A 26,546-nucleotide genomic window follows, 5' to 3' on the forward strand; every position below is an offset into this window, starting at 1 on the left:
GAAATATCACTAGCTTGAATGAAAAGGGAAATTTATTGTAAGCATGGACATGATCCAGGGCTAGCTCATGAAAACCAAAGACAGTGTGGAAGGGCAATACAAAGGACTGGGCAGGGCTAGAAATGTTTGAAGGCAGGTGGCTGTGTTGTGGTCTCATTCTCCCCCTGTCAAGCCACATGGTCTCTTGTATCAGATTCTTTCTAGTGGCCACTTTAGGCTTCTCTTTTTGCAGACCAGTCTTTTCTGCGTCTCCATTCATATTTTGGAATATGGCCTTTCCATAGCCACCAGAGACTAACCAGTGTCCCAGTTCCTATTCCTAGGAGACAAAATCTGTTGGACTTAGCTTGGCTGTGGGACCATTCAGTTGTGGCCAGGGATACAGGTTTCATGGTTTATTTATTTATTTATTTATTTATTTATTTATTAGATTTTATTTATTCATGAGAGACACAGGGAGAAAGAGAAGCAGAGACACAGGCAGAAGGAGAAGCAGGCTCCATGTGGGGAACCTGATGTGGGGTTTGATCCCGGGTCTCCAGGATCACACCCTGGGCTGAAGGCAGGTGCTAAACCGCTGAGCCCCCCAGGGATCCCAGGTATCATAGTTTAAACAGGACCATCAGCATCCATTCTTAGGCTGAGGAGAATTTTCAGGAAACTGGGCTGAGTCTCAGAAATGTATCTACTACTTATCCCAATTGCCCATGTCAGACCAAAAATAATGGACTGCTTATTTATTACCTTTACTATTTCTTGCTTAACTCTGAAGGGCTTGCTGAGATTATATTTGTGTATTTTTTTTTTTGTATGTTCTGTTTATTTTCTACAAGTGCTCGAGTCTGCTGGGATGTTGGGCTGTTTGAAGCTGAATGTTAGAAAAGCTTGCTGATTGCTGTTCCTGGTCACATCTACCACTTGGCTTCGGAGGGCAATCTGCCTCTATATGGCTGACCCCAACTCTGCATAGCATGTCTGATCTTCCAACTTCACTAGTGGGAAATTGTTAGTGTTTCCCTTCCGCCCTGGAGAGTTTTGAAAGATGAGGAATCTCTATTTTTACCCCATTTTATTTAAAGATGACAAAAAAGGTCAAATATTTCTAAGGTGCCATTGCTCTCCAGAAGCTCTGAAGAGCTTTTGTTCTTCACAACCATGGCGGCTTTTACTATTGGGGATGATTTCCAGCAGCCTGTGTTGGACCTCTTATGCTCAATTTAGGTCCTCACCTACTCTACTACATAGCAGACAATACATCATGTGCTGCGGAGACAGACACACAAAGCATTGATTCTCACAGTTAAGTAGGTATAGAGATTTAAAAAAATATACAGGGTCCCAAGGAGCACCAAGGAAGGGCATTCAGATGAACGTCTGGGTCTGAAGTGAGGTTTCTTGAGAAAGTCCTATTAAAGAGCAAAACTGTGTCCCATGCTTAACTACTTTCTCAGTTTCAGTTTCTTCCTATTCTAGGGAACACAACTGTTGTACATCGGAGCCATATGTATATGTGGGTCTGTTTCTGGGTCCTATGCATTCATCTGTCTCTGCTTATGTCCATATTGTCTTAAGTATTGCAACTTTTTTTTTAATTTATTTTTTATTGGTGTTCAATTTACTAACATACAGAATAACCCCCGTGCCCGTCACCCATTCACTCCCACCCCCCGCCCTCCTCCCCTTCCACCACCCCTGGTTCGTTTCCCAGAGTTAGCAGTCTTTACGTTCTGTCTCCCTGATATTTCCCACACATTTCTTCCCCCTTCCCTTATATTCCCTTTCACTATTATTTATATTCCCCAAATGAATGAGAACATATAATGTTTGTCCTTCTCCGACTGGCTTACTTCACTCAGCATGATACCCTCCAGTTCCATCCACGTTGAAGCAAATGGTGGGTATTTGTCATTTCTAATAGCTGAGTAATATTCCATTGTATACAGTATTGCAACTTTTAAAAAAGATTTTATTTATTTTATTTGAGAGAGAGAGGGAAAGAGAGAGATAGTATAAGCGAGGGGCAGGGAGAGGGAGAAGCAGGGAGACTGTCGTGGGACTTTATCCCTGGACCCTGGGATCATGATCTGAACCAAAGGCGGATGCTTAACCCACTGAGCCACCCAGGGGCCCCAGTATTGCAACTTTATAGCATGTTTGCTCTCAAGGAATGTCTCAGCTTTCTTGTTCTGAAACAAGAAAGCTCCTTTCTCATGCTCCTCCTCATGCTTTCTCATGCTCCTCCTCCTTCATTTGCATATCAGTTTTAGAATCAGCCTTTCGCTTTCCACCAAGAATTCTAGTGGGATTTTGACTGGGATTGCTTTGAATCTGTAACTCAATTTTGAAGAACCAATGCCTTTACAGTATTGTCTTCCAATTCATTTAGTCTTTTAAAAAGTTTTCAATGAAGTTATGTTATTTTTAGCGGTAGGGTCTTGGATACATTTCATTAGATTTATTCTTAAATATTTAATGGTTTTGATATTATCATAAATGGTATTTTTGTTAAACTTTATTTCCTATCTGCTGCCAGTATAGACATAAAACTCATTATTTTGTATTTCGATCTGTAGTGACCTTGATGCATTCATTCATTAATTCTGTTTCTAAGTAGATTCTTTTGGATTTTCCACATCCACAAGAGATGTCTTCCAGTGCAATTCAAGACATCCAGCCTATCTCTCTGCATGGATTTAGGATTTTATCAGAGCTTTGAATTTGAGCTTATTTCATTTTTCATTTCAGTCTCTCAAGCAAGGCATCACAAAGCCTGCTTAAAAATAGAGTGGGAGTAGGGTAAAAGAGAAAAGGTATGAATCTAAAAAGAACAAAGTCAAATTAATACTCCATTAATTATTGTGCCCTGCAGATATAAGCCCCTTGGATAGTAAAGTACCATTCTCTCCCAGAAATATAGTTTAAGCTTGTGAATCATTTTCTGCCAAAACATTTCTCTAAAACACATCATTTTATGTCTTTTAAGTAACTAAAAATTTTCATTGGCTATACAAATTTTTAAGTTCTGCAGTCCAAGCAGTACACTTTCTAAAGCTGGGGAAAAAAAACACTTTTCTTTCAGGTGACTTGAAGCTCAGGGTGCACAGTCAGAGCCCACTGGTGGCGGGAATTCAGAAAGGAATGGTCAGGCTGTCCATCTCCATAGAGAGGAGAACCCTGCAAGGCTCCATTCCTCCTCTCAGGACAGTCAGGAAGACACACATCATTCCCCCAGAGCTCCCTGAAGCCAGGAATCACGTTGGCTTGATGACTGCGGAGTTCCCAGCCCCTAGCAAAGTACAGGGCACAGCAGGTGCCCCAGCAGTTTATTAAGTGAATGACCAAGGTGAAGGACAATGAGTATCTTGTGTGTGAATCACTCAGAGCTACAATATTATTTTATCCCCAGGTGGGAGGCAAGATGGTGGGTTTTCTATTTGTTGTCATTTCATATCTGACCCAGGGCAGCAAGACAATCTAGGCTGATAGAATATCATAATCCATTCTCTGTTTCTTAATTTAGTACACAGCAGAAGTTTAAGGATAGAACCCTAGAAGACCTCACTTAAGAAAAACCAGTAGGGAAATCTAATTAGAATAAAGTGAAACTCAAATATCCCAGCTCTATTTGTGACTGTGCAGAGTTAAATAACAGAATTCTCAGCCCTAGAGCCTCAACTGGGCTGAGGCTTCTTTCAAGAGAAGCACTGGATGTGAAAATTGTTTCAGTGATATTATTTGGGGATCAGAGATGTATCTATCAACAACAGTCTCCAGTTGGACTGTAGCTCGGATTTCCTTTATGATACAGAGAGATGTGCCAGCGCAAAGGGTTTCCCTTGGAAGAAATAAATACTGTAGCTTTGTAATGCGGAATAAAGTTGGTTTCTTTCTTTTTTTAAAATTTTAATTCCAGTATAATTGACATATGGTGTTAAATTAGTTTCAGGGAAACAAAGTTGGTTTCCTTCTATTTATTATCAAAGTCCTCTTTAAGGCCAAGAGGTGGAGGAAATGAAGAGTTAGTTTTAAATGGCGACAGGTTGAGTGTGGGAAGATGAAAAGTTTCTGGAGATGGGTAGCAGTGATTGTTGTGTGACCATGTGAATATATTTACTGAATTGTAAACTTGAAAATGGTTAAAGGGTGCCTGGATGGCTCAGTTGTTTAGTGTGTGACTCTTGGTTTAGGGTTCTGAGATGGAGCCCCTTGTCAAGCTCCACACTCAGAGGGGAGTCTGCTTGGATTTCTCTCTTTCCCCCTGCCCCTCCCCACCATTTCCATTCTCTCTCTCTCTCTCTTTCTCAGTCTTAAATCAATAAATAAATCTTAAAAAAATAAAATAAAATAAATTCTTAAAAATGGTTAAGATGGTAAATTTTATGTTGCATATATTTTACCGCAACAAAAATGTCCTATTTTGTGAGTTTCTGGAGGAGATTTCTGGATATTTCAAGGCACTTAATACTATCTCTGTAGCAAGATGGGCAGTAAAAGAGTTCATACTATACAAGTAGCTGATGTGGACCAAAGTCCTAGGTGATTCATGGTTAGTGACCTCTCATAGGTCATCTCTGGAGGGGTCACTGCATCCAGGGACCCACTCTCTCTACCCCCCTCCCCAACTCCAGCAACTCCAGCATGGCTTTGTGGTAAATAACCAGCCTCTGTCTCTAGACAGAACAGTTACAGGAACAGCATCCTTGTACCATTTTTAGCTGAACACAGTTTATTCATTTTCCTGTCCCCAAGCGGGAGACCTTCTCTGTACTGTCAAACCATGCACTGTGCTTTCTGAAAGACTGTCAGCAGTGGGGGATGTGCTTTCCACTTGTAGCCTGTCAGATCATTTGGGATTCCTCTGCATGTAGAGTGGCATTTCTGAGGAAAAAAGGCCTCCTATTCAAAATAAGTTTTGGTCTGATTGTCACATGTACTTTTTATTTTGAGGAGATTTTTATCTCAGGCATTTAATTTGGGGACATTCTGAGGCCTCTTTGCTTTTATTAGAGGGGTTTAAAAAATGGAAATTGGATTGTAATTTCTGACCTTACAAATGACTTGCATTTTTTTTGTTAATTAAAAATTAAAAAGAAAAACTCATAAGTACAGTATTTAAAAACTAGGTATCCTAAACTGGGAACAATTACTAAACTTAATGTTGGGTTTAATTCATTTCCTCGGTGACTATGGATACAGGTTTGTAGTGGTTTATAGGTAGAATGAAGTAAAGCAATAAATATTAAGGGCACTAACAAAGCTTCTGTATGCTTTAAGGAAAGGAAAGGAACAGTGACGATGACTAGAACAAAGCTTTTAACTTGATTTTCTTGCAAAGCTTCCATTAGAAACATTGAGTTCATTGGCCTGACAAATGACAGTGGTTTTCCATTTTACAAGCCATTTTGTTCTACTTGTTGTGGCAGTGTTTTTTTTTTCTTTTTTTTTTTTAAATTTTTCATAGCAGAGTTGAGTCCAATTTAGCATATAATTGTGACAGGGAAGCTCTTGTATTTGGGGTTTTCTTTCTGCCTGAGTATCTGATTCAGAGTGGCAGCTGATAGTTATAATTTCCCTTGGTTAGAAATGGTTAAGTGGATAGCTTCCATTTTTGGGGCACTTGAATTATTTAAGAACATTTTTTTTAAGCCATCAGGTGAGATTTTTTCTCCCAAGTACCTCTACTGATAGATATTTAGTGAAGGACTAGAATTTTGAATCATACAGTTTGGAGTCAGGATTATTTTGTCTAGAAAGTAACAAAATGTACATATTAAAGGTACTTCTGGATTATTCTGGAGGTCACTAGGAAGTATGAATAGTCTTATAAGAGTCTCACGCTTGGGTGAGTTTGTGCCATATGCTTCTTCTCTCCCCTTGGGGTGAAATGTCTTCTTTAGTTTATTCAGCAGTAAATTTCCAGTACAAGTCACTAGGTAACAGAAGAAGTATATTATTTCAATAATTTTAAAATTCAGAAAAGAAATAGGACATTTTGGTGTAGGAAATAGTGCAGCTATGACTTGCTTGGATTTACATCCCATTTGGAGTTTACAGAGGGATTGTGTGTATATCAGCTCACTGGTTCTTCAAATTAATCTGTGAGTAAGTGCCTACTGTGTGCTGAGCTCTGCTGGGCATCAGAGGACATATAAAAGAAGATGAAGAGATAGCTTTTGTCCTTTTAAAACCTGTGTTCTTGCTTTTCACGGAGAGTTAGAAGCTAGTGACATTAATAGAAGAGAGTTACACGAGGGCAGGGTCTGGAAGCCCAGACCAAGCTGGGGTAGCTGTGCCTGTATATTAGCTGAAGTTGGGGTGTCCGTCCCAACCACCCAGTCTGCTGGTGGTTCTGCTCTACGTCTTCAAAAATGACCAGGACTTGGGAGCACTTGGGTGTCTCAGTAGTTGAGTGTCTGCCTTCGGCTCAGATTGGAATCCTGGGATCTTGGGATCCAGTCATGCATCAGGCTCCCTGCAGGGACCCTTCTCCTTCTGCCTATGTCTTTGCCTCTCTCTGTGTCTCTCATGAATAAATAACTAAAATCTTAAAAAAAAATAACTAGGACTTGGTGAGATTTGGTCAACTTGTGGGTGTTATTGATATTGTCCCCCAAATATAAAAAATAGAGTATAAAGTTATCAAGTAAATGGTTTGGTGACTCAATTAATTTTTTTCTGATTATAAAATTAGGTGGACATTCTAATTGTAGACACGATTGAAAATGTAGGAAAATATAAGGAGGAAAATAAAAATCATTTGTAACTAGGACCAGATCAAGACATTCAGGGCAAATCAAGACATTAGCAAAGAAGAGAAGAATAAAGTCCCTTCAATACATGTTTGTATTTCAAAGTGAAAATGCTACTAAACCGTGAAGTAAATATAAGGAAGTCCAACCATGTTCTGATTTTTCTCATAACTAATTCATTGCTTTTTCTTTTTTAATCATGAAGTTCTTTCAGAAAAAAAAAAAATTGTTGCTTTTGCTTTGCTGGTGCCCTAGTCCTCCTGCTAGCCCTCCCTCCTATAACCCCAAAATAATACCTCTTCTTAGTTTCATGTATATTCTTCTAGAATTTTCTTATATAGATACAAGCAAATTTTATACTTAAGTTTGGGTACTGAACATGTAGTTTTAAAAATTTTGAGTTTTCACTTACTACATCATAAGGCTATTTTCATGCCATTAAGAAATCTCTGAAGACACTTTCAGTGTCTGAGCCATAGCTATATTTAACCAGTCTGTGAATGTTTCTGGTTTTATATGCTTAAATAAAGTTCTATGAACAGCTTGCTACATACATTTTTTAATCCATCTCTGATTTTTATTAGTTGTCTGGATCCGGTTTATGTGTCTGCCAGCAAATCTGTCTTGGTACCCTTAACAATCCAGAGTGGTATTATTTTTAAAAGGAATAATAAACAACTTTTCCCATTTGATAGAAAAAAAATAGTATCTTTTATCTTACACTTATTTGATTAGTAAGCAGAATAAATTTTTGCATGTATTTACAGGCTGTTTTAAAATTTGTCTATGTCTATTGACCATTTTTCTCTCACGACATCAAAAATTTTAGAAGAATTATGTGAAGGATACAAAACTTTGGAAGATATTTGTTGGAAATATTTTATCTCTGTTTTCTTTGCCTTTTAATTTAATGGCATATTTAGTATAGAAAGATTTAAGTTAATTTGGCTAAATATATCATTATGGTCTTCTGAATTTGTTCATTATTTAGAAAACCCTTCCTCGTCCTAAGGACTGATATCCGAGTAGATATTTTTTCTAGGCTTAATGTTTTTCCCTCTTTTTAACTTCTTGTACATCTTCTGACTAATATTTTGCACAAAGTATTTTTTATTTCTATCAGTGATACGACATCATTGTATTTGAAACGTTAAATTCTTGAGTTTGGGAGTTGAGAGAGAATGATCCAAAATGGCAACCCAATGAGTCATCATTCCTAGTCTTCTTATTAATATTCTGAAATCTTCTTCTGTATATGAAGCAGGTGTGAACAAGGCAACCACACCTTAACTTTTCCTCTTCCTTTCCCCTTTCTTTGCATTTATATCCCTCATTGCCTCTTCTCTTCCCCTAATTATGTGATGAAAACAAAATCTATCTTCTTTCTTCTCTGCTAGAAACCTGTGAAGACCTGGTCACAGAGAAGTCAAAGTTAGAAATCTGATTACTTTGCACATAATATGCCTTTCTGATGGGCAGAAATTACTCACTTTTGTAGCTGAGATATTTGCTATTTAGCTCTACTTATTTTCTGGTGAGAGAGATTTTTTTTCCATGGGCTGGCTTAAAGTTTTGTGGTTTTTTTTTTTTTTTTTTTTTAATGCAACCAAGAGGCCATCAGAAGTGAAAGATTTTTAAAGCTAGAATGGTGCAGAGTAAAATTCAATTTCTTATTTTGAGATTAATTGATAGTCTTTCTAGGAGTCATCTGTGTTTCTGAAGAGTATTTTAGTTTCATTAGCTTGATCCCTCTACAATCTATATCAGAAAGATTAGAATTTTTGCAGATGGCAGTGGGCCATGCTTCATTTCTGGTCAAATCACATCATAATGATACCACTTATTCATCCATAAAAGCTTGTGGAAGTGCACTGAACATCTGCACATAATGCAGCCATTCATGCAAAGAAAGCCGAGGACCCTGTTTATCACAAGGGATCTGCGAGCTTTCTCTTCCTGTTCAGTCTGTCTCAGGAGTTTCAACTGTCCTGGGAGAGAAGTGCCAACAGCCCATTAGCCTGATGAGCCAATCCATAGAAACATGCTCTCTGTGCCCTCGCAGATGCCTGGCCAGAGCTGGGACGCAGCCAATATGCATTTCGTTCTGGACCCCATCAGCATCATCTTCCTTCTTTATCCCTTTACTCCCCAAACACTGACTGCTTGGACATATGGCTTCCTATGGTAATGTTTAGTGTTAATCATCCGTTCTGCATAAACTTAGCCAAAACAAATTTGAAATTTTTGAGATTAGCGCAATTCCTTAAACAGATGCTGTTACAGAAGTACTAGTTCAGGGATCCCTGGGTGGCGCAGCGGTTTGGCGCCTGCCTTTGGCCCAGGGCGCGATCCTGGAGACCCGGGATCGAATCCCACATCGGGCTCCCGGTGCATGGAGCCTGCTTCTTCCTCTGCCTGTGTCTCTACCTCTCTCTCTCTCTCTGTGACTATCATAAATAAATAAAAATTAAAAAAAAATTTAAAAAAAAGAAGTACTAGTTCAATGCAAAGCATAATAATAGTTCTCTATCTTATTAAATGTATCTGCTTGCTGTAAATATGCTTTCATTTGTCCAGTTAATTGATTTTTATTGAGCAGATACTGTGTACCAGGTAATATGGATATAGCAGTGAATGAGGAAGAAGTTGTTTTATATCCTCCAGTATAATTCAAGTACAAGAAAAGACTCTCGACTAATCCTTTGAGAACTTTTCTTTATTATTTGCTGAGAGAACAGTTCAGCTTTTAAGCTTTCACCTGTTTGTAATTATTGCATAATTTAGATCAGAGCCTTAGGAAAAATCTGGAAATCTGAGAAGTGTCCCTTCTGACAGTGTCTTGAACTCATTCAGTTTTAAATAGCTTTCTTGTTTTCGTAACTGAAATGTATTTTACATTGACCCATAACACACTCCCTAATCCATGTTTGTTGTAAATAATGGTGATGCAGTGGGTAGGTATTTACAGTTCTAGGATAAGTCCAAATGTAAGTGTATTAGTTTTTGTTTAAATCCAAGCATATTTGACACATACCATTATATTAATTTCAAGCATATAATGTATTCATTTTCTATTGCTGCTGTAAGAAATTATCATAGATTTAGTGGCTTAAAAACAACAAATATGTTCTTTCACACTTCTGTGGGTTAGAAGTCTGAGTAGACTTGTCCAGTTTCTCTGCACTGGGTTTCATGAAGCAAAGATTAAGATGTCAAACGGCCTGACTCTTGTCTGGAGGAGCTATGCTTATTCAGATTTTTGGCAGAATTCCGTGACTGTGGTTGTAGGACTGAGGTCCCAGTTTCTCTTCCTCTCTCAGCTCTCAAAGACCACCTGCCTCCCTTGTCACATTTTTTGCTTCCATCTTCAAACCAGCAATCTTGTATCTCTTGCAACTTTACATTTTTAATCTCTCTGACTTTCCCTTCTGCTGCATCTTTCTCATTCCAGCCAGAGAAAGCTCTCTTAAAGACTCATGTGGTTAGATTGGTTCTACCTGGACAATCCAGGATAATCTCCCAATTTCAAAACCTGTATTAATTTCATCTAGAAAGTCCCTTTTTTTCCATGTAATACAACATTTTGATGGGTTCCAGGGATTAGGATATGAACATATTTGTGGAGCCATTTTGCCTTCTACAGCTTTCGAGGACCTCCTCGGAAGAACTCTTTTTGACTCTTCAGATCCTCACCACAGTGCTCTGAGATGGGTACTATGTAGCCCACTTTTGTAGGTGAGGAAGCTGAAGTTCAGAGAGGGAGGGTACTTGCTTAAAGCCTTGCAACTATTAATGTTGCCATTGGAATTTGAATTCTGTCTCCAAAGCTACTGTGTTTCATCTGTGAAAATAAAGTAGTGTAAAATATTTTTGATTCATCAGGTACTTGTCCATTGATATAATTAAATGATTTGGTAAAGGGAAACTTCATTAGAATGTTTTGGACTCTGCAAAAAGCTAAGATGGATGAGAAGACATATGCGTCTTCTTGAATAATTTCTGCATCAGACATTTACATTTCTTGTTTTTTTTTTTTTTCAATTTTCAGGCAAACCATTAATACAACTTAAAACATTATTATGGAATGAATACTAATGCCTTGCCAGTGGTATATTTGTCTTCTTAGTAGATGGTCTAGTCTGTAAGTCAAATTTGATAACATCAGCACTCTTTGAATTAGTACACTTTGAATGTAGCACCTGTGACATTTTACCTAATGTGGGAGTCGGCTAGGCAGTATTTCCAACTCTCCAGCCTCCTCCAGCCTGAGATTCCTTTCACAACTAGGATATAACAGTGTCACAGAATTTGCTATTTTTTTCAAGGCAGTCGTGTTTACCAGTGGATAGCTTTAATAGTCATTTATTTTTTCATGAAATAAAAATCTTGCTTCTGCCCTTTTCCACCACTGATCTTTATTATGAAGTTTGGGAAAAATTTCTGAGATAGTTCCCATTAGGAAGACAATCAGACAAATATATCCAAATGTTTTGCTAAATACCAGTGATGGCCTTTGGGAATTTCATTCAAATTCAGTTCATTGAGGGTAAGGGTGTTGTCTTGTGTACCCAGTATGTAGGGGTTGACACGTGGAAGTGCTAAATAAATATTTATTAAATGAATGAAGTGACAGAGGGATGATGATTTACATTTTTCACATATACCAAGGGGAAATATATTTAAGTTCTGTTTAAGAAATGAGCAGATACCTTTTATTTGGACATTTTGATAGATTGGGTGGATTGCATTGTATAGAAAGAGTGTATGTAATTTTTATTTTTCACAAAAGGAGACAACTTATTGTTGAATAAATTTTAAAAGAAATAAAACCTCAGTAGGGGGGATTCCTTAATGCCATGTCCTATATGTAGAGAAACAAGTGTCCTCCATGGCTAAGGCAACATTGCAAAGACTAGTGTGGACATTTATAGTGTATGAATAATCGCCTGTTCGACATGATTTTTTCTGAAATCCCCATAGGTAAAAACATGAAAACTCTACACTTATACTTTTTAAATGAAAATTCAAAGAAAACATTGCAGTGTTAAGATTCTACAATGATTTTAGCATGGATTTTTGAAACCCAACGGCATTAGAGTAGTGCAAAAGCAAACATTTGCACGATTGTGCTAAATAAGAAGAATTTCTTTTTTTCCAGTTTAAATAATGGCTTTTCCAGATCTTATTAGACCATGTCTCAGGTGACTATTTGGTATGAGAGACAATGTCTAGACACATGCAGAAACTTAACCTTTTTCATGATGTGAGAATTTTCAAACCGTCTGGAAGAAAAGTCATAAGAGTTAAGAAAAAAGTAATATCAGAAATAAGATACCCAAAATTATTTTTGAGAACTTCAAACAAATTTGGCAGCCGTTCCTACAACTCTAGACATGCTATTATTAGATCAGTTTTATATTTTCCAGTAATGTATGCATTTTGGAGGTTGCTTCATCTCTTTGCACCATAGCTGTGAAGCCAGTCTTAAACATTGTTGACATTTCTGCACACAATATCCAGATTCTGCTAGTAAATCAACTAGCAGACATACTGCAAACGAATTTGCTTAGGACACAGAACCATGGTGAAATGCAATGAGGTTGTCTGCAATTAGGTTTGGTTATAAAATTATCCATGGAATTTCAGTGTAAAATAGAGTAGGATACATGTATGATCTTTCAAGGCTCCACCACATTAAAATTCCCTTTGCTGTGGGATGACTAAGTCCCTGTATGTGTGAGAAGGTTAAGATAGCTCTTCCAATAAACCCAGAATAATGAAGCCCCCCTCCAAAAATAACAAAAAGAAGATTGTTATATGGTCCCAAATTCCGTAGACTTAGTTAATTCTGTAGTTACCATGGTAATGTCATGGAATGCACAGGCCCAGGTGCAGGAAGTTCCTGTTGGTCCTGGACCTAGCTCCTGTGGCAACCTACAGGCTCTGGTGTCTGGATGGGTTTCATCCATGAGGGTGAGTGATTCAGGTGGATTGTCCTTCATGTGGTGCTATCCCACTTAGAGGTCTGGGCCCTGGTGTGCCTCTCTTTATTCTGGGTATGAGCTATGGGCATGCTGTTCAGATGTTGAGACAGAATCATAGAGAGAGAAAATCTAAATAACTCAGTTTTCTCATCTGTAAAATGGAGGTAATCACAGTGCCTATCCCATGAAGATGAAATGAATTAATACATGTAAATCCCTGAAGTTATGCTTCATGCCTAACTTTATATTAATGATTTTACATTTTTTTCTTAAAGAAGGCACTCCAAGTTGTATAAAGCATCAGGTCCCACAGAATCTGGATCTGCCTTGCCTGGTGGGCAGAGGCAAGAAGGACAAAGTCACTGTTCCCATAAAAGAGGAGAGAGCCATGACTTGCTCAGCCTCGGTATCTTCATTCATAAAATGAGGATAATGACACCTGGCTACCTCGCAGGGATATTGTCAGGCTCCAATAAAGAATGTCTGTGAAAGTAACTTAAAAATATAAATTATCAAGCTATTATTATTATTTACAGCTTTTGTATGCAAGTCCTGTATTTTGCAAACAGAGTAAGCAATCTGGATATTTATACAGCAGGTCACCTTCTTTTTGTTATATTTTTGCTAAGCATTCATTTCTTTTTGAAAGACGGTGATTGCACAAGATAATTTAGGTGTCTGGAGAACGTTATTTTGAAGTTATTATTTTGTTCACTAAGAAATCTTGAAATTGAGTGATCCTTCTAAATGCTCTTATGGAGATAATATCAGCAGAAACTTTCAGGGTTCCATTTGGCATCCAGAGTTTCTATTTTATCACAGAGTTTTAGCACTGATTGAAAGTGCTTAGTTCAATTGTGAATATTTTGCTTATCATCTGAGACTTAAATCCTTAGGACACATGCTAAGCATTTGGGACACAAAGTTCTAATCATACTATAGAGTCCTACCATCACCTAAAAGTCCGGTAAACTCAATTCAAAATTCTTTCAACAAATTTTATTGAGTGTGTGCTATGTCTCAGGGATGGGTCTAGTTGGTGAGCATATAAAATGAAAGAACATACAGCCCTTGCTCTCAGGGGGCTCAAAGTCTAGGGTGGAGAAACAGACAAGCACGTAACAATTAAGCAACTTGATGGATGTTGTGGCAGAGGTATTCTCAGGTGTTAGAATATGACAAGAGAAGACTCATCTGACTTAGACTGGTGGGTCTGAGAAGGGTTTCCAAAGAAGGAGACACAGAGAGACATTTGAAGTCTGAGCAGAGGATGGTGAGACAGAGAAGGGGAGGAAATGCCTGGAGGAGTGGAAGGGCCCCCTGTTTTCAGAGGACTTCCGGTAGCATGGTCCCAATATGTACATGCCTGTTCACAAGCACGGTTGTGCAGCAGAGAGAAAATAGGCCTCAAGAAGCCTTCAGTGGGATGCTTAGGAATTTGACTATTACTCTAGAAATCATGGAAGCCACTGAAAGCTGTATTCCCTATCCCTGTTGACAAAACCACTTTTCCCCCCAGTCACATAGATTTGAAACTACTGTGTCTTCTTCTCTGTTCTTCTCCAAGCCATTTAATAACTCTCCTTTTAATCCATCCTTCATGGTATCTCTAGACATTCCCTAGTCTTACTATTTAGCCCTGTTTTGGGCTCATCTTCCCTTGTGTGGGACCACTGCGGGTCCCCCTGAAGGCTCTCCCTGCCTCCCTGTTTTCGTGTCTTCCAGCCTGTTCAGTATACCTACCCACTGACAAATTAGTCTACTTCAACCACTTGGGCTTCTGAAGCCTTTAGCAATTTTCTGTAACTCATGGTATTCCTCCAAATACAATAAGTAAATAATTGACTTGGATTGGAACGAACTAAAAACTTCTTCACTTGGCCCGCCAAGCCCATAATGCAGCATCAGCCAGCCATCATCCACCATTGACTCCACTGCCCTTCTCTCCCATTCACACCCTCTGATCCAGCCAGGTTGGCTCCCCATGCTCCTCCCAGCTCTGTCACCACACTGTCCCTGTGCCTCGCTCCCTGAGGATCATTTCTTCCTCTCAGTTTCACTTGCTGCCTCTGCCACACGCAGCCCAACACATCTTGGCTCATACATGCTGCCTAAAAATATTAATTATTACTGTAAGTTACTATTTTATAATTACTTTTGATTTCTTCAAATAAATTTCAAATTCCTTGAGGGGGATGTTTGCAAGGTCATCCATCATGCACTTAGGACATTGCATGGCACATGGAAGACTCAATAAATTGTAATTCTTATCCTTAGTATCATTTTTGGGGTTTGTTTTTTGGGATATTGCTTCTTTGCAACCCTAGAACAACTAGTAAAAGAGGCCCTCAAAGAGATGTGCTGTCCCAACTGAGCAGCTTGCTCGTCATGACTATGAATGTCTGGCAAATTGTCGAGAGTTAAATAATGAAAAGGTTTCCCTCCTGCAGTCTGAACGTTTTTAAAGTGTCTGATTTCAGGCATGGTCTTAGAACATTTTTATTGTTAGAGTGCATCTTTTATTATTAAAAATTTGATACTCGTTGCAAAAATTTCCAAAGATGTGAAGTATACACAATAAAAACCAAATATTCTTCTGGATCCACTCCCCTGAATTCACTCCCAGAGGTAACTCCTGAAATGAGCAGTGCTCCAACCATTCTGCTACATGTATGGTACAGAATAGTAACTTTTTTTTTTAAGATTTTAAAATTTACTTTAGAGAGAGAAAGCACGCACATGCATGCACGGGTAGGGGGAGGGGCAGAGGGAGAGAGAATCTCAAGCACACTCCCTGCTGAGCTTGGAGCCCAACGTGGGGCTTAGTCTTGCACCCTGAGATCATGACCTGACCTGAGCCAAAATCAGGGACCCTTAGGGACCCTAAGAGTGGGGCCCTTAACTGCCTGAGCCATGCAGGTGCTTTGGTACACATAAGGCACTGTAGATTTCTGAAGTATATACTCAGTCATCAAATAAATATGTTCACTATTTTTTTAATTCCCATGGGTGTAGTGACTTTATAGTAGCCCCATTCATTATTTGATGGCTGTGTCCCATAGCAAGTATAACTGAGTATTAAAGGACAGTTCAACCATTGTAGCCTGGAACCCATGTGAATTTAACTTCTCCAGCACTCTACTATTCACATGATTTCATAAGTGTGCTCATGATTCTTTCCTCTTTGTATGAGATTGCTACTGGTGAGTAACAAATGACCATGAGATTAGTGACTTAAAACAGCACCCATTTATTATCTTGCATTCCTGTGGGTCAGGAGTCCAGACAGGTTTTAAGTGGGTTCTCTTCTCAGGATCTCACTAGGTCAGGCTGCAATTCTCGATGGGAGCGTATAGTCCTCTTCTCAGATCACATTGGGGAATTCAGTTCCTTGTGGTTTTAGGATTGATGTCCCTGTTTACTCTTGCCAGTTGTTGGCCAGAGGCCCCTTCAGAAACAGGAGACCCACTGCAGCTCCTGTGGTCAACACATGCCTTTTCACCACAGAGATGGTTTCTCTCTTTCAGGGTAGCAGGAGAGCATCTCTCTGACTCCCAGGCCCTTCTGGCCTGCTGACAGTCATAACCATAACCTAGTAGGGTGATGACTGTCCCATCAGATGCATGGGCTCCTCCTGCACTCAAGGGAAGAGGGTCATGTAGTGCCTGCATATCAGGGAGCTAGAATTTGAGGGGGGATTTTGGAATTCCCCGATGTATGACATCGGGATATTGGTGTCAATATTTAAGTTAAGGGATCCCTGGGTCACTCAGTGGTTTAGCGCCTGCCTTCAGCCCAGGACCTGATCCTGGAGACCCAGGATCAAATACCACATCAGGCTCCCTACATGGAGCCTGCTTCTCCCTCTGCCTCTCTCTCTCTCTCTCTCTGTCTCTCATGAATAAATAAAATCTTAAAAAAAATATTTAAGTTAATTGCAGGTTCGACATTAAAAACAAAGCAGAGGCTGGGCCATGAGGAGGTTTACTACCAGAGGTAGAGTATGTGCCCACCTTCCTTATGTGGCACTCATGGGTGGTGGTTGTGAGCTGGGCCAGCAGCCTGACCTTATGGGAGCACTTTAATGCTTTTGCTGAAATAGTCCAAGGATGAAAACTTAGCTCACAGTTCAGAAAAGGGTAAGAGAACCTTTTCTGGAATTTACTTAAGAGGAGCAGAATTTAAACTTACATTCAATGCTAGCAATAGACCAGATTAGGCCTAAGCAGATGGCCAGTGACAAGTGCAGATGGTAGCAGCCTCCGATTGAAAAGTCTGTCTATTGCTTCGGGGAATAACAATCTTTAATATTTTTCTTCCACTGTCCAAATTCCCTCTGGAGTTGCTTTCTTTGTACCTTTCCTCCGAATCTGGCTCTTCTGCTCATGTTTTCATTTCTGTTAGTAGAAACTAAAGACCTATCTGAAGAATTTCAGATGGCAGTGTCATAGTTACTGAGCATACCACATTGGAGATCTTAAAATACTGATAGCCCTTAAAAATATGTGTTGTCACAGCACTTATGTGCTGCCCCGAGTGCCATTTATCACTTCCTGTGTGTGTAGTCAGTTAACAAACAACAAATCAAGGGATACATACATGGTGTTTGGATTTGATGCACAGAAATATTTCTTTATCCTACAAATATTTTCTGAGTGCCTGTCGTGTGCCAGGCACTGTGCTCATGGTCGGGATGCCTCAGAGAACAGGACAGATCTGGCTCCTACCTTCAAGGGTAAGGGGTAGAGAGATTGGGCAGGCTAATGAGAGCCTAAAGATCCTTGTGTTCTTTTATTCTCTAAAATTAGACATTTTGCTTAAGTGTTACAGATGGTGAAATGAGAGTGTATCAAGGAATCCAGGATACTTGTGGTTAGGTAATGGGCAGAGTCACATGAGTAATGAAATTCCATCTCTCCATTTTTGAATCTAAGGAAAACTCAAAGGAACTATTTTAAGAAAATAAAATAGGTATGAAGACTATTAAAATCACTGATCTGCTCTTCTTTTTCATTCCTGTGCCCTGCACTAATGTAATTAGACAGTTTTGCCCAGGTTCACAGAGCTGATTAGAGGCAAGGCAGCAATTTGACTCCTCCTAGTCCAATCATCTTTTGACTATAGCTCCATTAAATACTTTAACATCCTCCATTCATTCTTCTTTGCCATTTTCTAGAGCTCTTATAATTATTCACTTGGTAAAACCACGTTTAATACAACAACCTCAATTCCTCAGTATAAATTTTATTCTCATTTTCTTTCAAGATTGGTAATCCAAATTGCGCCAGCCATATTTTTGGATGTTTTCTTTTAGATTTATGTTCCATCTTTGTCTACTCAAGGGTAAATCATCCTAGCATCCAGCTGCCAGACAAAGGAATTTTGTTGTTTTATTGAGAAGGAAGTTTGCATGGTGGAGGAGTGAGCATTTGGAAATTTATTGACTGCGTATTTCACAGTTGACCCCTGAAGGTAGAAACTGTTACCAAACTAAACCTAAGATCGGCTCTCTGTTGCTCAAAAGACCAATGTTCAAGAGACAAATGTTGGCAGAAAGGAGTATGAGCTTTACTCAGGAGGCTGGGGAGAAGGTGGACTCTTGTCCAAGGGGATACTCCAATGTTTCTGCCTGGCCGAGGAGTTTTTAAAGGAATTTAGTCAGTTAAGGGAGTGCAGTGGTCTGTGACATTTCTTGATTACGTGCAGATTGATGATGCCAGCTCTAGATGTGATCTCAGCACTCAGAGGTTGTGGAAGAAGTTCTAGTTCCTTGGTGCCCAGGGGGATTTGCAAGAATGTCTGGTTCCTTGGTACCCATGGGTTGTGCAAGAGTACTCTGTTCTTTTTGCAAAGGAGGGCAAGATCTACAGATGCGCAAAGGGAGGTCAGTAAAGTCATTTGTGTGACCTTAAAAAAGAAAAACATTTTGCTAGAAGATTGCTGGGCTAATCAGAAAGCGGAAGGGTCTTCAAATAGACTTGCCTGGCCCCTGTGGTCTGGGAACATTCTGGTCCTTCATTCCCCAAGGTCAGTGGTCTGCAAATTTCAAAGAAAGTAAATTAGTTCTATTACAGATCAAGGTCCTTAAGTCAGCAAGTGAGGAGTGTGTCAACTGGAAGCAAGTTAACCCTTAGGACCAGCTGGCGTGTTGTTACACAACCATATATGTACGGGATGCTTATGCTCTTATTTGGGATTCTTTTAAAAATAAGATTCACTTTTTATAGGTGGAAATTATCTAAAAAGAAAATCCTTCCTAACTAAAATTAATTTTGATAGGACAGAGAAGAGTGCTAATTCCACAGTTGGACATAGAAAATTTTTCCTCTGTGGTCCAAGAGGGTTTTTGTATCCTGGACCTAGATGTTTTGATATAAATCTTCTATTTAAGTGCTTCTTATTAGTTTGTATTATTTCCAAATAGCAATGCCACTTGTCTGTATCTCTGCCTCCTCAGTAATAGATGACAATGATTTGTTCAGTATTAATGCACTGTAAGGATTAATTAATTTTTTGTGCAATGCTCTTAAACATATTTCTAGAGCTGACTAGTACACACTTGTGGTCAAGACAAGAGAGTATAAAAGTGATTTCTAATATTTCAAGAATTAACTCTTACTATTTTTTAAAGATTTTATTTACTTATTCATGAGAAAGACATATAGAGAGAGGCAGAGACACAGGCAGAGGGAGAAGCAGGCTCTCCATGGGGAGCCCGATGTGGGACTCGATCCCAGGACCTCGGACCTTGATCTGAATCAAAGGCAGACGCTCAACTGCTGAGCCACCCAGGCACCCTGAACTCTTATTTAAAATTATTATTATTATTTTTTTTTTTTACCATTTATTAGGCCATATCAATAAGTAAATGCCAAAAAACATTAGCCTGTTAACATCTACAAAAGTTCAAAAATGCCTATGGTTCTGTTAGGTTCAGCCCCCTCCTGTTGTATAAAACATGTTACTCTTCAGTGCTTTTGTTACTGTTTTTTTGGGTTTTATTTCTCCTCCAAGAAACTCAGAATCCTTTAACCAATCTTGTGATGTTCACAGCAATTCTCTCAAGACCAATGTGAGGTGAGCAGACGTTATTAAAGAAAATAATCTCTCACCTCACTGATCCCCAGCTTCAAGAATGACATGTGAAAAACTCAAAATAACTTCCATTTTTCCCCAAGGCACGCAAACACCTGGATGACCAAGCAGTATGTTCTCAGGGAGTTCTTGTTTGGAGCTGATTTGGGCTCCCCATGGGACATTTGGCAGTGTCTGGAGACCTTCCTGGTTATTAGAACCAGGAGAGGGATTGCTATTGGCATCTAGTGGGTAGAGGCCAGCGGTGCAGCAAACATCTTCCAATGCACGGGACAGCCTGCACAACATAGAATGATCTGGCCCACAGTGTCAATAGCACTGTGTTTGAGAAACTTTGATATAGGCAAAAAAGCACTGAGCCAAGAGCCAAGAGATAACGGATATCTCTATTTGGTCTCTGCTTTTTATAAGCCCATCAAAAAAAAAAAAAAAAAAAAAAAAGAAAGAAAAGAAAAAAGAAAAAAAAGAAAGAACAAATTACTTTGCATTTTTGAAGTGAGCACTTTTTTCATAGCATGAGGTCTTAAAAAATGATGTTCGTATTGTAATGTTAACAACAGTCCACAGCATGCATGGACTTTTAAGAAAAAGTAAGGAATCTGGAAGGAAGGGATTTCCATAATATTATATGTCTCAGTATTATCAGAAGTAATATCCTATTACTTCTAACATCCATGACCAAGATGGGGAGGAAGAAGCAGCAGAGGCCAAAGAAAAGGAGAGGAAAACAAGGAGGAAATGTGTAGTTATTCATTTACATAGTGAGACTTGTGATACTTTTTGCCTCGTACGAAACTTAGCAACTGTCATTTCAAGGATCTTCCTCCTAAATTGGAAGCTCTCACAGGAGACAGCAGGTGGGGACAGGAAAACAACAAGAGAAAAAAAAGTAAATAGAAGAAAAGACCCTCTGGCTCCATGACTGCGAGAGTCTTCATGGCAACTGCAACGGAAGGATTGGCAGGCTGTTGGCCAACCTTTCCCAGTCTTGTCCTAATCTGGCAAACCTTAGCTGAGATGCCATGCTTGGCGTGGGGGCCCAGCGTCACTGGAGGATCCTGCTGCTCCTGTACTTACTTGGACTTGCTAACTTGCTAAGTGGTTCCTGGCAAATCGCTTAACCTCCCTGAAGTGAGATGCAGCTTCACCTCATTAGTTGTCTGTAATTGCACAAGAATGGTGAGATCTGGCAGGAATGCGGAATTTGGAGGTAGCTGCCATTTTACAGGTGTTTTTACTCCATATCATCACTCATTAATAACATGTCCAACTGCCAGAATGGAAGTGAGTGCTGCTGTTCCAAACTGTCAAGCACCCCACTTACGTGTAAAATCTTCTATGTTGTTCACAGTAGAAGCTGCAAGTTTTGTATGTAGCATCTTTAGCCAAAGCCAGCCTCCTCTGGTGGTTACTTAGAATTTGGATAGATGTGATTTTTTTCTTTAAATTTTTTGAGCAGTTAGTTCATTTAGTGCCACGGTAATCATGAAAATAGGCCAGACCCTTCTTGGAGTTGGGTTCTTTTTTTTTTTTTTTTTTTTTTTTTGGGTTCTTAATGTCTCCTCCACCCCCTCATCCAAGAACAGCACTTAAATATTAATAACATCACTGGGAAAGCATGGCAGCTATTTCCCTGTTTTCTGCAGCTCAATGAAGAGCTGTTCAGTGCGGACCCCACTGCTCACCCTTCATGAATGGATGTGATTGTGAAGAAACCATCTCCTACTAAGCCAAGACGTGACAGTGTGAACAAAGGGTGATTTTTTGCCTGATGTGATGAGCTCACCCCAGGGCCCATGTGGGGACTTTGAAGCTCATCCAGGTGCCAGCTTTCTGTGTATATGACATTCTTGGGAGAGCTTTGGAGACTGGGCAGCAGGCCTTGGAACACTGATCTGCAGTGTATGCATTGCAAGGTCAGATGGGGTAAGATGTCATAATTTCTATTTAGGCTGAATTTCCCTGAGAGGAGACATACTTCCTTTATCCTGAGTGGAGGAAAACCACAACATTTTCAGTTCAGTCAAATCAATAAAATGGCAAGATGTTAAATAAATTTGTATAATTATTTTCTGGGGTGGCTATGTCTATAGAGAAGAAAATGCATTTCTCCCTTTCTGTACCTGCTGCATCTTCTGTGAGGTTGTGCTAATGCCTAGAAGAAATGCAACCAAGAAACCAAGTTCCGCATAGCCGCTTGAAGCTCTCATGGAATCAGGTTTGATTCACATGATATCTTAGAACCACTTTGATCACTATGTATAACACACAGGAACAAAGCAGACACTCAGTATACCTTACCCACTATTATGAAGATCTCAAAACATGCACTACAGGGGATCCCTGGGTGGCTCAGCGGTTTAGCGCCTGCCTTTAGCCCAGGGTGCGATCCTGGAGTCCCGGGATCTAGTCCCATGTGGGGCTCCCGACATGGAGCCTGCTTCTCCCTCTTCCTGTATCTCTGCCTCTGTATCTCTCTATGTCTATCATAAATAAATAAATAAATCTTTAAAAAAACAAAACAAAACATGCACTACAGTTGGAGGGCTATCAGGATTCCCAGAAGGGTGTCCTCCTTGTGGGCTAGAGTGTTTTGGGAGGATTTCATTGGTGTACACCTAACATTGAGCTCTTAATGGCCTATGAGAAGTGGTGGGCCCTAAATGTACAATAAATCCACAGGATGCTAATCGTGGTAATGTTTTGAAAACAAGAATTGGGAAACACAGAGATGGTATACTGGGAATAATTGAGACACGCAGATTTTGAAACCCACACTCAACACTTGTCACTTCTCATGTCATCTCCTTAAAACCCAGTTGTCATTAGCTATCTTTTGGGGTGGGTGTCATCAGGACAGGAAGCAGCATTGGATTTCCCTTGAGGCTGGGGCTGTGGAGGGCTGTGGGAGCAGACGTTGAGGCCAGCTGAGAGCTGCAGGAGCTGCTGTGTCCCTCTCAGGGAGATTCAGAGTGACACAGAATCTGAAGGAAGCAGAAATGGATATGTAGGCACATGTCACAGAGCAACTGTTCAGACCCAGAGAGGTGGTAAAAATGGACTAAGAATCAGTGAGAGGGTATCTTGGTTTCCTCAGGCACCAGCCTCCCTGTGAGGCCCATGCCTATGGGCTGGAGGGTATGGGATAATCAGGGAGATCAGACTGGCTTAAAGACCAAATCGTAGGACAGACACTTGCCTAGAAATTCTGGCACTAAGACTGGAGACTTTCCATGTCCTGGTCGATCCACAGGCTGACTTTCTCTACTTTTAGTTCTCCCTGCTTCTTTTCACCCATTCACACCAGCTGAGCTTGTGTTCTCAGTGTTCTCCAGAAACATGGTTTTCTAATTTCTAGTCTTTTATTTATAGCCAGCATTGAGCTCAAGGGTCCACCCAAATGAAAAGTCCTTGTTTCCCCAGTAGGAAATAATAACACCCCACCTCTGAATTCCTTTAAGACAATCCCCCCACCCCATTCCCACACTTCTCTGTTAGATCAAAAACTCCTTAAGGGCCAGGACTATATACTAGTACATTTTCGCCTATGGCAAGGGTTTTCAGATATAGTCGATGGCTCTCAGAGAGCCCTGAGCACCTAGGAAATCCAGGTACTTGCTAAATAAGTCTGTATGTACTTTTTGGGAAGATGATTTACAAAAACGAATCTAATTCCCTGAAGATGCTTTTATCAAGGAAACCACCACATGCATGGTCACCCCTGCCTTTTGAGATCTATGTGACATCAAAAACACGTACCCACTCTCCTGTTTCCTATTCAGTGAGTTCTACTACTTGAGAATCAAGTTTTCTTTAAGATTTTATTTATTTATTCATGAGAGACAGAGAGAGGTAGAGACATAGGCAGAGGAAGAAGCAGGCTCGCTGTGGGGGTCCCGATGTGGGACTTGATCCCCGGATCCCGGGATCACATCCTGAGCCAAAGGCAGATGCTCAACCACTGAGCCACCCAGGCATCCCGAGATCCCAGTTCTTCCCTGGCACTTTCCCACACCTTACTCTTGGAATCCCTGCATTTTGTAGGAGCCATTCTGTAACCCCAGCCTTCACATTTTCTCCCTAAGTCAGCCTCAGCACATCAGGCCTCCAGGCCCCTGTGTCTGGCTGAGTGTTTTTATAGCTATGACCATCACCATTCCTGCTTCTTTTATGTCATTTCACTGCTTGGAGTCCGGGTGTGCCTAGCGTTTACTGTTCCATGCTGACTACAAGGAAAACAGTCATTCATTATGTAATATTACTTCCCACAGAACTGCTAATGTAAGTAAAGGCTAGGGAATCTGAATTCTGTAAGAAGCCCATTACACATTTAAAAATGTTATTTTGTTCAGTCTGGTTGATCAGAAAAGGTGGGAGGATGAAATAACACAATTTATGTCCTATTCTTTTTAAATGGAATAGAATTCATTTCTTAAATCAACATTTTAGGGTTAAACTGCAAATATTCTTTGTTCAAGAACTTCTGTTTTTATAGAATGACATAGGTTCCAAGCCATTGTGTGACGATGATTGGTGGCGTCAGTGCCTGCACCATGTCTGGTGGTTAATATTTGCTTAGTGCTTGAATTAATCAGCATTGGATTCTTTGCTGGTGTCCTGGGTTCTCATCCCTGAGAGATTTTTTTTTTTTTAAGACTTACAATAGTGTTTTCAAGGCTAAAAGGCGTGCCTTCTAATGAATATTTTCAAAAAGAAAAGGCTCCAAACTGTTCCTCCACAATCCCCCACCTCAAAATTTCTACCTTTATCATTATTAACAACAAAGAAATCCCCCAACCCCAGACCACGCTTGTGGTGAAGCTGCAAAGTTGTTTTTAATGTGACGGTGGTTCAAGATACCAGATGGCAGCTGACTTTGTCTCCTCGCCCCCGTGTGAAACCTAGAAGCTCACAGGCTTGCTTAGATGATGGGATTTGTGGAATACCTCCTTCCCTCCCACTGTCTTTCCTTCCTTGGAATATTTCTAGAAAAGTTAAAGTAGCTTCAAGAGCCCATCCAGGAGAGAGAATAGAGACTCGATGTCTTGCTTGGGGATCCTTGGGTGGCGCAGCGGTTTGGCACCTGCCTTTGGCCCAGGGCGCGATCCTGGAGACCGGGGATTGAATCCCACGTCGGGCTCCCGGTGCATGGAGCCTGCTTCTCCCTCTGCCTGTGTCTCTGCCTCTCTGTCTCTCTCTCTGTGTGTGACTATCATAAAAAAAAAAAAAAAAAAAAAAAAAATTTAAAAAACGATGTCTTGCTTTGTTTGACTCACTCTAGAATGAACAGAAACTGTTAGTATTCTTCTGAATGTTGTCTGACGTGGGCGTAGGCTACATCCAATGGCCACTGCAGGAGGAGTCTCCGGGGCCTTTTTCCCTGAGCCTGGAGCCAAACTGCAAGCAGGATGTGATCTAGGGTGTGGACAGAGGGCAGGCAAGTCCATACTTGACTGGGTGCCATTGTCTTGGTGCTCAATTTCCCAAAAAGAAACAATTCTCCTCTTTTCCCCTTTTTCCTTTTTCCTTTTTCCTTTTTTTTTTTTTTTTTTTTTTTTGGTGTGTGTTACATTCAACATCAAAAGCAACCCAGGGTAGGGAATGTGGCTTCTCACTGGGGACCTCTCAGCAGCGCTTCCCTGGAATTCGTAGCAGGTTCATCTGTTCTTGGGCTACCATTCTTTAGCTACTGGTGACTGTGGTAGTCAGTGGGTAGCAAAAGCTCAACTTGAAATAGAGAGTGCTCTTCTAAATAATATAGCAACTTGGCAACTGCATGAGCTCGTACTAATTATGTTTCTGTCACTCATCTGTGGTAGATCTTTTGTGGCTCTTGTATAAAATAGCTCCAGGGTATTATTTCTGCACACTTATGTAAGCTCTGCTCATTAAATAAAGTGCTTGAAGTTAAGTTCCCTTTTTATTTTGTTTTCTAAGATCATCATAATAAGAGAGGGACTGGACTGTAGTGAGCTCTTCTTGTTGAGTAGTTAATGGCAACTTGATATAAGATCAATTTTTAAAAATGCATAAAGAAGTCAATGGGGCTTATCATTACACTTTGCTTTTCAAGTCCTCCAGCATTAGCCCAAAGAGCCACAGTGGCAGTTCATACCATGCTTCATAAGTGGTCATTATCAGAATCTGGATTCTTTAAGTGGAAGGAGTATTAGACTTGTAATCAAAGGACAGACTTTATCATTTACTAGCTGTATAAATCCTTCAATTTCTCTGAGCTTCTCTTCATCATTTGAAACTGGGCATAATAGTTTTTACCTTACAGGGTTATTATGAGAATAAATGACTCTTTTGTGTATGTTGATTCCTTTGTGTCTATCCAGAGCACTTTGTAGATTGGCAGATTATACACATCTCTGTTGTTGTTGTTGTTGTTGTTGTTGTTGTTGTTGATGATGATGCCAAACTGCTTTGGATAGGGATATTTTAAACATGCCTTTCTATGTAAACTAAGGCTTTCATGTTTTGGGATATAGACATATGGTTTTATAGGAACCTTTGGATGTTCCTCTTAATAAAAATAATGATAATGAGCAACAGTGTAAAGCAAAATCTCCTCCAGAAAGTCTCATGCTCTCTTACTGACCCCATGGAGCTAGCTGGTGATGTGTGGCTAATGGGCCCCGTTGCAGCTGCATGGTGTCCAAATGTGTATTGTTAAGCTATGCTACACACATCCTAGTTTGATTGACCTTTACTG

General features: G+C 40.0%; 1 protein-coding gene across 3 annotated transcripts in view; it reads left to right on the top strand.

The window, feature by feature from the left end:
* Window positions 1-26,546, top strand: part of SLC35F1 (solute carrier family 35 member F1) — a 390,439-nt gene that overhangs the window by 72,419 nt on the left and 291,474 nt on the right. The window contains exon 1 of one of the 3 annotated variants that reach the window (XM_025422848.3): window positions 12,612-12,722. The exons of 1 other annotated variant lie outside the window; for it this stretch is intronic. The gene's annotated coding sequence lies outside the window, so the exon portion shown is untranslated. Of the gene's footprint in view, window positions 1-12,611; window positions 12,723-26,546 lie in introns of those variants that run through there. One more of the 3 variants, XM_025422849.3, reaches the window with a different exon arrangement.

This window comes from Canis lupus, chromosome 1 (genome assembly GCF_003254725.2).
Source record: "Canis lupus dingo isolate Sandy chromosome 1, ASM325472v2, whole genome shotgun sequence".
Lineage (NCBI taxonomy): Eukaryota > Metazoa > Chordata > Mammalia > Carnivora > Canidae > Canis > Canis lupus.